This window comes from Octopus sinensis, linkage group LG14 (genome assembly GCF_006345805.1).
Source record: "Octopus sinensis linkage group LG14, ASM634580v1, whole genome shotgun sequence".
In the NCBI taxonomy this organism is placed as follows: Eukaryota; Metazoa; Mollusca; class Cephalopoda; order Octopoda; family Octopodidae; genus Octopus; species Octopus sinensis.
In genome coordinates, this window is record NC_043010.1 from 37,993,552 (window position 1) to 38,009,711 (window position 16,160).

At 39.3% G+C, this 16,160-nt stretch overlaps 1 protein-coding gene across 2 annotated transcripts in view; it reads left to right on the plus strand.

Moving 5' to 3' along the window:
- LOC115219184 (alpha-1,3-mannosyl-glycoprotein 2-beta-N-acetylglucosaminyltransferase-like) overlaps positions 1–16,160 on the plus strand; it is a 238,712-nt gene that overhangs the window by 160,092 nt on the left and 62,460 nt on the right. The gene's annotated exons all lie outside the window — the stretch shown is intronic.

Sequence of the window (16,160 nt, forward strand, 5' to 3'; positions counted from 1 at the left end):
TATAATCAACCACCTTCCTGTCACCAAACTCTAAACATATTTCTCAGAATTTTATCCTTTACTTCAAACTAATAAAATATTCTCTTCGTCTATTTCTCTCACAGAATTTTCCTGTAACCCGGGTCCCTCCACCTCCACCATTTTATAAATGAATTGTTCCAATTTCCTTCATAAAAACATAATAAAAGAAAATTATCATTAAAACTGTAAAACTGAAACTCTGTTAAAATTAATTTTACAACTTGACTGATCTGTTAGTATTGAGTCCTACATCTGTGAATGGTCTGTTGTCAACCTTTAGATTCATTTAAAAGTTGCAAAGTTGTTGAATCCAAAATTTATACATTTGTGTATGTGTCCATGTGTATATACATATATATTGCTTAGACATTGTGAGACTAACAACCTGGTGTAGAACTAAATATATACTGATGCTTCAGAACAAAGTTTCAGTCATTTGACTGTGGCCATGCTGGAGCACTGCCTTTCGTCAAGCACATCGACCCCAGGACTTATTCTTTGTAAGCCTAGTACTTATTCTATAGGTCTCTTTTGCCGAACCGCTAAGTTACAGGGATGTAAACACACCAGCATCGGTTGTCAAGCGATGTTGGGGGGACAAACACAGACACACAAACATATACATATACACACACACATATACATATATATATATATATATACATACATACATACAACAGGCTTCTTTCAGTTTCCATCTACCAAATCTACTCACAAGGCTTTGGTTGGCCCAAGGCTATAGTAGAAGACACTTGCCCAAGGTGCCACGCAGTGGAACTGAACCCGGAACCATGTAGTTCATAAGCAAGTTACTTACCACACAGCCACTCCTACGAGTATAGAATGGTAATAAGAAACTGAGATGACAAAGGAATTCATGATTATCTTATGACCTTCATTAGCTTACAGCTGTTTCTGCTATAAGATGCAATGCACTTGTAGTTGAATGCCTAAGTATCACTTTATAGCTTCATCAGAGCTTCATACATGAAGTGCACGAATACGCCTATGTAGACAATACAGTAGAAGATGGAGAAATAGGTAATGAGTGTATATGCCATATTCAAGGAGGTTTTGCTCCTTCCTCAGCACCACATCCAGTCTATTAACCATCCACAAAACACATTGTTTAAATAGCTGCTAAATTTAGCTGTGAGACACAACTGGATAGACCAATTTACACAGGGGTCAGTGAACTGGGGTAAATTATCCCAGGTGGGATAAAAGTGAAATCCTTGGTAATGAGGACTCATTAGACATGAATAAAATTTTATAAAAAAATCATGTTCCTTGTGATGATAGAAATTTTTCTTCTGGCAACACTGCCTTTGTCCAATGTAATGGATGTGGAAATAGATTCAACAAACCTTTTGAATTCAAAGAATCTATGATTTTCTTCCCTTCAAATCAAGGGTGTAACGTTGGCATAAATACATATATTTTGGGGTAATTGGTTAAAAAAGTTCTTTGACCCTTGGATTTGCATATTAAACACATCCTGACAACTGGTGTCATCATCATCATCATTGTTTAACGTCCACCTTCTATGCTGGCATAAGTTGGATGGTTTGACAAGAGCTGGCCAAGCAGAAGACTGCACCAGGCCTCTGTGTCTGTTTTGGCAGGGTTTTTATGGCTGGATACCCCTTCCTAACACCAATCACCCCACAGGGTGGACTGAGTGCTTTTTACATGGCATCAGCACAAATGAGGTCAGTTTTGATATGGCTTTTATTGCTGGATACCCTTCCAAATGCCAACCACTTCATAATGGGGAAGAAGTGCCACTCCCAAACAGTGGAAGGAATCCGGGGTAGAGGGAGACCCAGGAAGACATGGGATGAGGTGGTGAAGCATGATGTTCGAACTTTGGGCCTCACAGAGGCAATGACAAAAGACCGAGATGTCTGGAAGTATGCTGTGACTGAGAAGACCTGGCAAATAAAGTGAATCCACAACTGTAACCTACACCAGTCGCATAACCAGTTTATTCAAAAGTACCTTGGATTGTAGGGTGACATGCCATGCTTGAGGAGACCTATTGAGTCAAGTACATCAACATCAACAGCAATATCAAAATCAAATCAAATGGAAATTTTAGTTGTAAGCCCCGTGCCAGTATTATGTAAAAATCACCATCCGAACATGGCTAATGCCAGTGCCACTTTGACTGGCTTCTGTGCTGGTGGTATGTAAAAAGCACCATCCAATCATGATTGATGCCAGCTCCTCTGGCCCCTATGCTGGTGGCACATAAGAAGCACCCACTATACTTGGAGTGGTTGGCGTTAGGAAGGACATCCAGCTATTGAAACACTGCCAGATCAGATTGGGGCTTGGTGCAGCCTCCTGGCTTCCCAAAACCCAGCCGAACTGTAAAACCCATGCTAGCATGGAAAACAGACGTTAAACGATGATGATGATATGTGTGTGGTTTCCCATGCCTTCACATTGTCGATGTCAGTGAAAGTAACGACAGTCATTATATCTGCTTTACACAAAAGATCCAGTCATTCATCAGTTTTGTTGTGTGCTAAGACCAGTTGAATTATAGATGCCTCAACCCTTTAGCATTCAGATTACCCTGTCAAATGTAATGCTTATTTATTCATATTGTTTTGAATTAATCATGAATTATCTCATGGCTTTGGAGATTTCAATGAGGTGATTGTTTACTTTTAGAATAATAATATAGGGTAGGTGTAAGTAGCCAGGTGTGGCCAGTTTGGACAAAATACCAGAATATTTGGGTCAGATGTGACCGGTTTGAGTCCTGAAGGGTTAAAAGAGGTTGGCAACAGGTGCTTCATTATCTAGCTGTAGAAAACTGCCACAGCTACCAGTAAATTCTTGCTCAAGATGATGCTAGCATTGGGAAATCAAAAAAGAAAAAAAGAAAACACATGTAAAAGTGATGATGCTTACCTACAAGTATAGTACTCTAAGCACCACACACACATATGCACAGACACTCACACACATGCACAGATGCACACACACATGCACAGATACACACACACACATGCACAGATACACACACATATGCACAGACACACACACACACACACATCCACAGACATAGACACACATATGCACAGGCATACACACACACACACATATGCACAGACACACACACATATACATGTGTGCACAGGCACACACAGATATATGCACAGACACACACATGCAGACGCACACACACACACGTGCAGACGCACACGTGTGCACGCATAATCACTAAGTATATTCGTTTCAAATTTTGGCACAAAGCCAGCAATTTCATGGAAGTTGATTACATCGACCCCAGTGCTTAACTGGTACTTATTTTATACACTCACTCCACCCACCCACTCAAAAGGATGAAGGGCAAAGTCAACCTCACTGGAATTTGAATTCAGAACATAAAGACGGATGAAATGCCACTAAACATTTTGCCCCACATGTTAATGATTCTGCCAGCTTGCTGCCCTATGAATCATTAAAAATATTCTTTTCTACTCTAGCAACAAGGCCCGAAATTTTGGGGGAGTGGGCCAGTCAATTAGATCAACCTCAGTATGCAACTGGTACTTAATTTATCGGTCCCCAAGAGGATGAAAGGCAAAGTCAACCTCAGCGGAATTTGAACTCAGAGCATAAAAACATACGAAATACCGCTAAGCATTTCGCCCGGCGTGCTAACAACTCTTCCAGTTTTGCTGCCCTATGAATGATTAAATGTATTACAATCTACACATATATACTAATGTTACATTTTATGTAAGATGTGTGTTCATATACACTTACATTTATACTCTCACATGCATGCACATAGATACCCAAGCACATATACACACACACTTATACTCATATACTTACATTAATATATAACACACACACATATTTTATACACATACATGTACATATATATGTATATACACACACACATAACTGTATTTATAATACATAATTTATATATATATATTTAATTTGTATAGATTTATATAATTATAAGATCTCTCTATTGATTTCAAATTTTGGCATAAGGCCAATAATTTTGCAGGAAGGAGCTAAGCCAATTAAATCAACTCCAGTGCTGAACTGGTACTTATTCTATCAGCCGTTGTGGCACTTGAACCTAGAATATAAAAACAGACAAAATGCCTAGCAGCACGCTACTAGGCGTTTTGTCTGCATGCTAACGATTCTGCCAGCTCGCCACTTTGTTTGATATATATGTTAGTAGTATATGATATTATATATCATTAGTATATAATATATATATATCGGCATAAGTGTGGCTGTGTGGTAAGTAGCTTGCTTACCAACCACATGGTTCCGGGTTCAGTCCCACTGCATGGCACCTTGGGCAAGTGTCTTCTACTATAGCCTCGGGCCGACCAAAGCCTTGTGAGTGGATTTGGTAGACAGAAACTGAAAGAAGCCCATCGTGTATATATATATATATTATATATATATATATATATATATATATATATATAAAGTTAATCCAAAGAAGAAAGCACAAAAAAAACCCCACAAAAAACACAACAACGCGAGGACATGGAACAAATATAGTATTATTGGACGCTCAGGAAAGAAGGAAAGAAGGAGGGTTTAACGTTTCGAGCGGAGCTCTTCGTTGGAAACATAGAAGGAAAGATCCAGAGAAGGGAAGACAAAGGAAAAAAATCGCCAATGGTACACATCCAAACAAATAAAATATAAAATATATATTTATATATATATATATATATATATATGTACGTGTGTGTATATGTTTGTGTGTCTGTGTTTGTCACCCCCCACCCCCCAACATCGCTTGACAACCAATGCTGGTGTGTTTACATCCCTGTAACTTAGCGGTTCAGCAAAAGTACCAATAGATTAAGTACTAGGCTTACAAAGAATAAGTCCTGGGGTTGATTTTCTTGACTAAAGTCGGTGCTCCAGCATGGCAACAGTCAAATGACTGAACAAGTAAAAGAGTAAAGAGTAATAATATATAAGATTTACATATTTTTAGGCAAACATATGAAAATGATAGAAAAGCATGTATACCTACAGGTATGGTGCTCTACATCAGTGCTCCACAACTGGTATGCTGCGACACGCTTGTGTGCCATGTGACGATGCTAGGTGTGCCGCAGTATAACCTGAATATATTTTTTTCACTATACTTTTAATTATGTTTGTAGTTTAGGTGTGCAGCCGAATTTTGAAAAGCATGTAAGTGTACTGCAAGTGGAAAAAGGTTGCGGAGCACTCGACTAGGTATCACTCAACTTGCTAGAAACAGTGACTAAATTTCCCTCAGATTATTTTGCCATCTAAGGAAAGGAAGAGACACTGGATAATGTGGTCCTAGATGAGCTTGGATTGGATGGAAGACAGGCTGGTCATGGCTTGATTGATTTTCGCCTTTTTCTTGTCTGCTCTGTCAAGACTGACCTGAGGGCAAGCAACGACAACAACAACAATGACAACAACAGTAATAACTATTTTAAAATAAAATTATTGTGGATAATGTTATGTAGACTTAAGCAGCCCATATCAAAGGTGCCGAAGTAATGTGCCACAACAACACAGAAGAAAAAAAAATCAAGTCTCTGTCACTGTCACAAGAGCATATGTAAATGTGCATGCATGCATGCACGTACGCTCACAGTTGATTCTTACATGCGCACATGCACACACGCACACACACACACACGCGTATATGCACGTACCTGTTTGAACCGGACTGTTTGTGTTCTCAATGTACTGTTAACGTAATCAGTTTTCCACTGAAATTTTAGCCTGTTTGAACTGATTTTCTGATTCTATCTCTCTCTGTACCTACATCAGAAATGGAATTATCAAGAAATCTAAGATTCTCTCCTCCTCCGTTTGATATCTTGCTGGGTGTTTATGGATGAAAGGGAAGTGACAGTTGCTTGTGTGATGGATGGTGGTGGTGGTGGTGGTGTTCTTTGTAGTTTTTTTTTTGTTATTGTTTCAGCTGTTAGTATCAAAATGATGATGTAGATGAGGACAATGATACCAATGAGCTGATGATGACGGCACTGATAATGATGACAACAATGACGATAAACGTGATGTCTAAATGTTATTGGCTTCCTGGGGCTTGTGCCTAATATGACATACAAAATCACAGTACTGTTTACCTCTCTGTAAAACAAAGTACACATCATTCTAACCTCATCCCCCTTTCAAGGTTAACTCCTTCTTATCCACTTATTTGTAACTGTGTATGGAAAATACTTAAGTGTTTGGGGGTGGGGAGCAGAGCCCTGCAGCCATCATTCCTTCCATGTCCACATCTTAAGATCTGAAGGTAATGGTTCTCAGCTGGGGTCAACCTGACCCTTGAGGTTCCATATTAGATTTTTTGTTGTTTATACTTTTACTGGCATGGCTGTGTGGTAAGAAGTTTGCTTGCCAACCATTTTTTTGAACAGCGTAGGCTCAAAACGTAAAAGATTTTCTCACTTTCCTGAGCGTCAAACTAATACACATGGTTGTTGTCCATACACCTGTCTTGGTCGGGTGGTGTGTTGTGTTCTTGAGCAAAACACTTCATCTCACATCACTCTGCGATCACGTCAACACCTGACATGCAGTACACAGTGCACCTGTTCAGGCGATGTTGATTTGAAGGAGAGAGTGAACTGATGTGCAGCATGAACATTTGATTGCAATAAACAGAACACTTGTGCAGGTCATTCGGAAAAAGGCTGAACACTCATACGTTGTCTTCAATGGGAGAGTTCATTTTACTTATTCTTATTGGAAGAGGACACTTTCCCATGCCTTGGGGATGGCAGAGTAATCCAGGATTTTTGTGTGAGGTTTACCCTGGATTACCCTAAGTGGACTGCCCCACTATTGGGGATTGTATTTATTTATTATTTATTTCTCTACTTTCTATTATGTATCCTCTGTTATATCCTTTAATATGGTAGTATTTCCTCTTGATTGATGTTAACCTCATTGGTACTGTAATTCATCCTTCAATATTGTCCTGCATATCTTGGGCCCTTCAGGCCAATAAAAGAAATCATTATTGTTATTATTATTATTATTGAGTGAGAGAGCAGTGCATGCCATCAAAGTGACACTGGGGTACAAATATATGAAGCCCAATATAACCATCATGGCCACACATCTGACAAGACTACACCAGGCACATCCATCACAGCCATATGTGCACGACATGGTGAACTTGTATCAAGATAAACAGCACATGACCTTGCAGGTGGGGCCCAGTTAGAATTTTCTTCAGGTTGAGTAGCCAATCTCACTCAAAAGTTCCTTGAATAAGAGTTGTTTAAAGATGATGAATGAAACACTTATGCTTCTCAAGGAGTACACTTCAAGCCCTAGAGAATTCCTCTCAGTACATAGCTATGATGCTCCCCTACTTCTTGTGACCAGAAATGCACTAAAGGACATGCTCAACTGGTTACGGTCAAACAACTGACAAGCAAATCTGTAGTATTAAGCAGAATATTTGCTGTAGCTCATCTTTTATACCAAGACAAAACAATGTACATGATAAAAATTTCAATCAGTTAAGATCAGAAGCCATGAGTGCCAGTGCCTGGTACTGCATCAGGGCATTTATTATTATCAAGGCAGTGAGCTGGCAGAATCGTTAGCACCCTGGATGAAATGCTTAGTGGAATTTCATCCACTGCTCCTTTCTGATTTGAAATTCCACCAAAGTCAACTTTGCCTTTCATCCTTTCGGGGTCGATAAAATTAGTACCAGTTATGCACTGCGGTTGATGTAATCAACTCAATCCCCTCTCTCAAAATTGCTGCTCTTGTGGCAAAAATTTGAAACCATTATTACCAAGGTAGCTCTCTGTCTTGGTAATAATTTTGCCCTTGTGGCAAAATTTGAAACCATTATTATTATTTGTAAAGAATATTTAGCAGAATCATTAGTGAGCTGGATGAAGTGCTTAGTGGTATTTCACCTGTCGTTAGATTCTGAGTTCAAATTCTGCTAAGGTTGACTTTGCCTTTAATCATTTTTTCTATTATAGTAGAAGACAAGGTGCCATGCAGTGGGACTGAACCCAGAACGATGTGGCTGGTAAGGAAGCTACTTACCACACAACCACTCCTGTTCCTATATGTATATTTTATATATACAAAATATAAAGTTATATCTTGAGTGGCAACAACACTCAAGATGTACAATTTATGTTTTTATATTTATATTTGTATTTATATTTTTATTTGTGTATGATACTTATATATTACTGAATTTTTAAATTTCTAATATGTCGGACTGTATAGATATAAACTAGTATATAAGATTTGCATGTGTTTGGTCTATCTTTGAATTTTGTGGTGTTCCTGTGGTTGTTGCTCCCCTTGGATAAAAAAAAGTGTATTATATATATATATATATATATAATTAATGGGGTGCTGAAAAGTTCCTGGCTTTAAGGGTATTGCGAAAGGCTCGGTTGGAGGCCCTACCTTCCAAGTTCTTTTACATGGCTTAGAAAAACTGAAAGGGGCTGAAATAAGTCTGTGAATCTGAGAAGGGAATATGTTGAATGAAATTATAATTAACTGACCCTCCTATATTTTTTTTTAATCCAAAGCCAGGAACTTTTCAGCATGCCCTCATATAGTAAATGATAATTTGTCTCTCAGTGGATGGATTACTCTTTTGTGGAGCCTATCAGTAATGGAACAGTACACTGTGTGTGTGTGTTTGTGTGTGTATGTATGAATGTATGTATGAATGCATGCATGGTGATGGCCCTCCATCGTCAACTAGGAGAATTCATCTACGAAGCAATTGCCCCAGCTCCCCTTCAGGGTTGGCGAAAGCGACGTGGTGGACAATGAAAATACCTGGCTGATGACAGTCAAGGCTGATCTGGAACCCAACCTAGGCCCCTATATCTACAGCGTTCGCCGCTGGAATAAGGATTGGTTGAAGATCCCGCAGTCGTTAGCCTCAAATCGCCAGGCCTGGTCGGCGTTTATGAGAGATGCAGCATTGAGGATGAATGAAGCCAGCTCAACCCACCCCGGGTGAATGTTGTAAGAAGAAGAAGATGGTGATGGCCACCATTGTCTGTTCTGTTATTTGATCAGTGTGTGTATATACATGTGTATAAACATATGTCCCAACGTTGTCCAGAATGTCTTTCCTTTATTTAAGACAGCATAGTTCCTTTCTTTAAGCAACTATGGATGCCTGAGTTGCTATTTCTAGCAGCTCAGGCATCCATAGTAAGCAGTGTTTTGGCTGATCAGGAAGAACCGTAGCTCCTTCTCCCTCCTTCCTCAATGCAAAATAGACATGACATGGAAAAGGCAATGTTATCAACAAGAAGAAGAACAACAACAACACCTGCCCTAATACCAGAATCAACAGCAACAACAACAACAACAAATAAGAGGCTCCCAGAGGTCTCTTTTGCTTTGTGTTTCTCCTCTTGTCTTCGTCATCCTCATCAATGATGATGACGACTTGGCCTTCGATGTTGTTGTTGTCATCGTTGTGTTGTGTGCAGTTGCCATGCCTTTGACATCATTGCTGTTGCGTTAAAAAGCAAGCTTTTGATGTCTGTCGGAACTCGGTTGCTCTGGTGCTGGAATGGGCTGGCTGGTTGGTTGGTTGGTGAGGGTGACTGGGAACGGGTGGTGGGGGAAGACAGGGAGCATAAACGTTGTTGTTGTTGTTGGTGGTGGTGGCAGTGGCAGGAGGAGAAAGAACGGTGGGGTGGGGAATGGGATAAAATGGAACAGGGCAGGGCAGGGTGGGAGGATGGGTATGGGATAGTGTCTTCTCTCTTTGACGTTCTGATGATGTCATCGCAACTGATTGTTTGATAAGAACAAAAATGATGTGCCTTATTGCGATATTGACCTGTCATCTAATCTAGAAAGTGATGTGTGTGTGTGTGTGTGTGGTGTGTGTGCACATGTGGGCATATGCATTTGGGTTAGGTGGGTAAGCGAGGTGGGGTTGGGTGTGTTTGTGATAATGACGATGGTACATTAAATGAGATGAGTCCTTGGTAAGGAAAATATGGAGGCCCGCAGATGCATCAGCACTATCATTGTTGCCACCACCCTCACCACCCCTACCATCACCATCACCACCATCATCACCATTACTACCACCATTACCATCTCCATCACCACTACTACTACCACTATCACCACCACCATCACCATATCTACAAAAATAGTTACCACCAACATTGTTGTTATATCCCCCCACCTGCCATCACAACTACCACCACTACCACCACCGCAAAGCCATTGTTCCTCTCCCCCCACCATCTCCACTACAATACTACCATCACTGCATCACTACTACTTCCATGTTACCTTAACCATCAGCAACAACAACACATCTATTATTGTTTCTTCCTCTCTGCCTCGGTTCCTTTCTCATCATCCCTTACATCTCCTCGTCCTGTCAACCAGTAAGTACCCTGATCTTGCATGCCTTTCTTTTTAAAAAAGAAAAGATCTTAGAATCTGCATCCACCCCTTCAATTCTCTGTTATCCTGTATTCCCTCCCACTCACACACCACCCTTTTTCATTTGATAGTTCATTCATATTCATTTGTCTGTCTCTCTCTCTACCCCCTACTTCACATTTCCCCCACTAGAATTTTAATAAAGAATTACTATGCATTTTGCACACTCATTACCCTTATATATATATATATTCACTGATGGTCGCACACACAAAAATGCATGTGCACGCACTCAAACACACATGCACTCATGTATGCATACACCCCATCCAACATGTTCGCCAATGTACCACTAGCACACATACATACATGTGCACACATCTTGTTACGCACTTGCACAACCACATACATACACATGCATACACACACATGTATGTCAGCATACATGTACACGCGCATGCACACCACTTATTCACTAATAGTTGCATGCACTCGCTTGCATATGCACACATGTACAGCAGTTACATATTAATTGATGGTCAGAAACTCAGTTGCATAACCACCTTGTTCCACATACACACACACACATGCATATACATGCACAAATGTGCAACCATGGATGCACACCATCGACCCATGGACACATGCACATGCATTTTGACATGCACAGCTTATACTGGCTCTTTCATGTACATATGAACTCCAACCCATAACATGCATCCAAAGGCATGCATGCACATGCACACAAACACAATTATACAAGAAGTAAAACACATGGGACACATGTTTGTATGTAAACAATCACACACACACACACACACACACACACACACACACACACACACGCACATGTGTGTGTGTACAGATGCATATATATACATAGATATAGATAAATATTTCGAAGCCTGATTGTCTATGATTCTTCCTATACTCTCCCTCTGCCTCTTTGCTGTAATAAATCCCGTAATAAACATTTGTGGTCAGAAACACACATATACACACACACATATAACCAAGATATATAAATTTATAAATACAAATATATACACACACACACACACACATATATATATATATATATATATATATATATATATAGCATACATACACTCATCCACACAAACACACATCTGTATGAGAGCGCACACTTGCACAACAGACATGTAATATAATATACAAACAGACAGAAACATACTCACATAGCACAAACACACATGCACACACTATATATACATATATGTATATATACCCACTCACTCACACATACATATGATGTAATGATAGCGTTGATAGCATGCGTAGACATTAATTGATGTTGTCATTCGCATTAAGTGCATTTCGTTTGTTTTGTTTTTGCCAGCATGTAGCTACAAGCTGATAATACTAATAATTAGACTAGTAATTGCAATAGTAGTTCTAATAGTATTAGTAGTAATAATAATAATAATAATAATAATAATAATAGTAACAGCAACAACTACAAAGATGGGCTTTGCAAAGTCTGGCTCTGTTAATTTAGTGATGCAGTAAGTGTACTTTTTATTTTCTTCCATTTTATATTTTCTGCATGTTTATGCATGCGTGTGAGTGTATTTGCATGCATGAATACATTCATGGTATTTTGCTGATAGCCTGTCGAGGCTGTGCCACTGCGTCCCCACTTGATTAATCCCATATGGTACCAGAATGTGCAGTACAATATAGCTGTCGGCTCGGTTTGGGTGAAGTGCAGCTTGTTTACGGGCAATAGATCTGGGGAACATGACTATCGATTTGGCTGCTGACCTTAATGCCATACGGTCCCTCAATCGGGGGCCTAAACTGGTTGGGCTACACAGCTACATCACAAATAAATTTCAGGAACAACAATCTGCTGGCTGAACTGATAAGGAAGCCTTTATATCAACTGCTTCTCAAACTTTCTTTTATTTCTTGCTCTGATTTAAACCCCTCCACCACCATTTCACCATCATTTCTTTATTTCATTTCATTTTATTTCATTCTATTTTATTTTATTTTTAATGCACCTATAACACTATCAGAAAAGAGTAATTTAATTCCTTGTACCTATTTGAGTACTACACAGTACTACACTACTACAAGTACTGCACTGCTACAAGTACATATTTGACCCATTACTGCTTGACCTAAGTTATCAGCCCAAATTTTAGCTCGTGGCTTGCAACCCAATTCCAGAGGTTGTCGTTGTTGTAATCATGGTTAACTTGAAGTCTATTATAATATTCTTTTCCACTCTTGGCATAAGGCCTGAAATTTGGGGGGGAGGGCACCAGCGATTAGATTGATCCCAGTATGCAACTGGTACTTAATTTATCGACCCCAAAATGATGAAAAACAAAGTCGACCTTAGTGGAATTTGAACTCAGAACGTAAAGGCAGACGAAATACCACTTAGCATTTTGACGGGTATGCTAGCAATTCAGCCAACTCACCACCTTCAGAGGCATCATCATCATCATCATCATCGTTTAATATTAATATTAGATTTAATATTTTAATATTAGATTTAACCCTTTCATTACTGTATTTATTTTCAGATGTTCTGTGTTTATTTCAATTACTTTAAATGTAACAAAGAATTTAGTAAAATAACTTAGTTATCATTCAGTTAGTGTTAGGAACATAAATTGTGACTAAGCTTTGGTGGAAGATTTTAATTAAAAACTTATGGAAATAAGACATTTGTACTCAGAGCCAGTGCCAGTTTTAGCCTGGTTGGTAACAAAAGGGTTTAATATGTCAATGATCTGGTAGGATCATTACCGCACTGGAAACATTACTTAGGGGCATAATGCTGCTGGAGTTGGCTTTGCCTTTTATTCTTTTGGGGCTGGTAAAAGAAGTACCAGTTGAACAGTTGGGTTGATTTAATCAACTTAACCCCTCTCCCGAAATTGCTGGCCTTGTGCCAAAATTTGAAGCCAATATTACATTTAAATTGCGTTCACTGACCTTTTCCTACACACACATACACACACAACAGCCTGCTTGGGAATTTAATGTGCAAGTGGCTGAGTACTCCATAGACACGCATACACATATTCACATGTGATTGGGAAGCAAACGTCTTAATCACTCTCCCATGCTTGTCCCAGAACCTATTTTTACACTTCACTCTCTGCTACTCTGAATCTGTTGGGTGTCTGTCTGTCTCTGCCCAACTGGTATTCCATCCTATGTAGCCCCTAAGAATGAATCTCAATACCTACCTTTTAGTAACCCCTAACACTTGCCTTACATCCTTCTTAAACCCTACCAGTTGTCCTCTACCATTTTCCAGCCTAACACCCGTCTTCTGTCCTTCTTAACCTCTGCCTTCTTAAAACCCTTACACTTTCTTGATGCTTCTCAGGAATGTCTGTATTATTTTAGCTCATGCACTAACATGTTTCCTTGGGTTTTTGCTATTCATGTAACAGACACTATACTTACATATATACACACATTCACATACCCACTTACGCAAATTCATATCCTTACAAACAAACTCACATGACAAAATATACTTTTGTATGCAGTTATAAATTTTTCCCGGCTTCTTCATAACTTCATGTTCTTGTGTGTATAATATATGACTGTACGCTTATCATAACTATCACTTCTTTATTCAGTTTGCCTATGTCTCTCTATTTCTCTCTCTCTCTCACAATAACCCCCAAAGACAATTACTCCTGAGGACAACAAATGATGATACAAAACTTCTTAATATAGTGGAGAAGGGCTAATTGTCCTAGGGGGTAGTTGTCACCGAGGGGGGTATTGTCCTATGGGAGGTAATTGTCTTGATATGCTCTCTCTCAAACACACACATTGAATTTACATTTTATATTTTCAAACAAAATATGACTGTGTGATAAGAAGCTTGCTTCCCAACCACATGGTTTTAGGTTCAATCACACTGAATGGCACTTTGGGCAAGTGCTTTCTATTATAGTCCCAGGCCAGCCAAAGCCTTGTGAGTGGATTTTGGAGAAGGAAACTGAAAGAAGCACATCATGTGTGTGTTTGTGTGTGTGTGTGTGTGCATGTGTGTGCATGCATCTTTATGTCTGTGTTTGTCACCTACCACCACTTGCCAACTGAAGTCCTGAAGTCGATTCATTTGACTAAAAAGTTCTTCAAAGCAGTACCCCAGCATGGCAGCAGCCTCAGCATGGTCATAGTCTTATGACTAACACAACCAAAAGATAAAAGAAAATGTATATATATATAAAGTGGAGGCACATGGCCTAGTGGTTAGAGTAGTGGACTCGCGGTCAAGGGATCGCAGGTTCAAATCTCAGACCGGGCGATGTGTGCGTTTATGAGTGAAACACCTAAGCTCCACACTGCTCCGGCAGAAGGTAATGGCGAACTTCTGCTGACTCTTTCACCACAACTTTCTTTCCTCTCTTTCCTCCTGCATCTTGCAGCTCACCTGCGATGGACCGGCGTCTCATCCTGGTGGGGAACCTATATGCCAAGGAAACCGGAAAACCGGCCCTTATGAGCCAGGCGTGACTCGAGAAGGAACAAACAGCATACATATATAACAAGCAAACTAACTAGTTAGGAAAATCTATAGAAGAGATCAAAGCAGTATTTATACTGAGCCATAGCGTTTAATCCCACCTAAACACAGGTGTTCCCTAGGAAGCAACCATACTGCTAATTCAGCCCCGGGGAGACACCTCCTCCTGCTAGTTATTCAGTGTACTCTGCACTCAATTTATGTTTCAGATGAGGAGAGAACTCCCTACTATTTTAGCCCAGAGGGATATCCTAGGGTTAAAATACCAGTATCGTTTATTGCTAAGGAATGCTTCTATATATATATATATATATATATTTGTTCAAAAATACAAAGTGTATATTTGATATAGAGCAAAAATATAAGGTCTTAAGGTCCTGGGAGGGTAGATAGACAGTGTATTACTAATGGGGTGTTTAGCCCAAGTTTTAGTCTATCTACATTGCCTAATGTCGAAAATCCAGACTAATATCAAAGTTATTCAGGTAGAAAGAACCTCCTGGTTTCACTACCATAAAAACCATTGTGTGGGTTTAGTAAGAAGTAAATATAATTCAAATATAAAGAGGAAGAAAGACTTTAATACATCTTTAAAGATCTGTTACGATTGTTTCTGTACCAACACTGCTTTCAACACCAGTTCATGCAAAAATCCCAAGTGAAAATTTATGTGATATTTGTGGTTTTAACCATTAGAGTGGCACTTCCTCAGACCTGCATCAAAGGTGCGCTCCGACATTAAAGATGTGTTAAGGCCTTTCTTTGTCTTCTTATCCGGATTGTGCGTATTTGTTATGATTCACTCCATCACCATACAATTTCCTGCTGTGTGCAATTCTTCAAGTGACAAAAAGTCAAATCGAAATGTATTGAGTACTTTTTCTCTCCTTCATGTACAATCCAGTGTGTGCATGTATGTGCGTGTATGTACTTGTATGTGCATGTATGTGCTTGTGTGTGTGTTAAAGAGACAATTTGTGATTAAACTAGGATTGGTTTTCATTTTCAGATATCAGATGTAAATGTATAGTTTTTCTTTTGTTTTCTTTTGTCTTGTCTCCTTTCTGCAGATAGGTCAGGGAGATGAACAGTCATGCTGGTCTTTTTTTTTTGTTTTTTTTCTATTTTCTTTCTTGATATCTTGCACTTACATTGAATCATA